Below are 989 nucleotides of genomic sequence, written 5' to 3'. Positions count from 1 at the left end.
CAGCTACAAGAGTGGACACTGGACAGTAACTTGCGCCAAGTTGAGACTTAAGTTGGACACATCTTTATAATAATTCTTTTTTGCATGTTAACAAGGCACATGGTATTAGAGAATTAACAAACTGAGAGTGAGTATCCATAAATCATATGCCTTTCTTGATTCTACGATAAATTCTTGGACGCATGGGTGTAAAAGAGATAAAATTGCATTTGAACAGATTAGACCACAGTAGATTTAAAGTAGTGGATCATGTACAAATACGCCCATATTCGATATGCGGTAAATGAAACGAGAACCCTTTTTAATTGATCTTCAATTTTGATCACATAGATCTACCTACCTACAATATTATGTGAAAAACGGTTGTAGCCGTACAGAGCTATGCCAATTTCAATTACAGGGGTAAATATCTCACTAGGGCGGTTGACGGAGAATATACTTGTCAATAAAAAATTGAAAAATTTCCTGTTTTGCAGATTTACTTGTCTGCGGTGCAGATGCAATTTAACAACGCTATTTGGTTGAGTACAATAGAAGGGTGAATACAAGGAATCTTGATTAAAATATTAATATCGGAAATCATTACTTATTGTTTGACATTTCAAGTCATGAAAAAGATTCTTCCAAATAAACAAGTTCGAAAGGAAAATAATACAATATAGGAAAATCACAAATCGATTTCTAATAATTAAAGGTATCTTAACTCTTAGGATGACCAAAAATTGAAACGTTTAAACTTGGCCAAAATGAGTCTTTGTTCATCAGCCTTTGTTCATTACTTTGTGTTATAATCATACAACAGAATCTCTCTATAATCCAATAAATCCATAAAACTAAGTAAATATTCATTAAACTAAGTAATTTTGAAACATGCTAAGAAGAGTGTTTCAATAATTTTTTAGGTTAGTGGATGTATCGTCTTATATATAGCAATTATTTTCTTTGGTCATTGCACCTGGTATATATACACTGTATATATATATATAAAC

This window comes from Lottia gigantea (genome assembly GCF_000327385.1).
Source record: "Lottia gigantea unplaced genomic scaffold LOTGIsca_2710, whole genome shotgun sequence".
NCBI classification, from domain to species: Eukaryota; Metazoa; Mollusca; class Gastropoda; family Lottiidae; genus Lottia; species Lottia gigantea.
The sequence above is the reverse complement of the archived record's forward strand: the minus strand, read 5'-3'. Positions refer to the sequence as shown.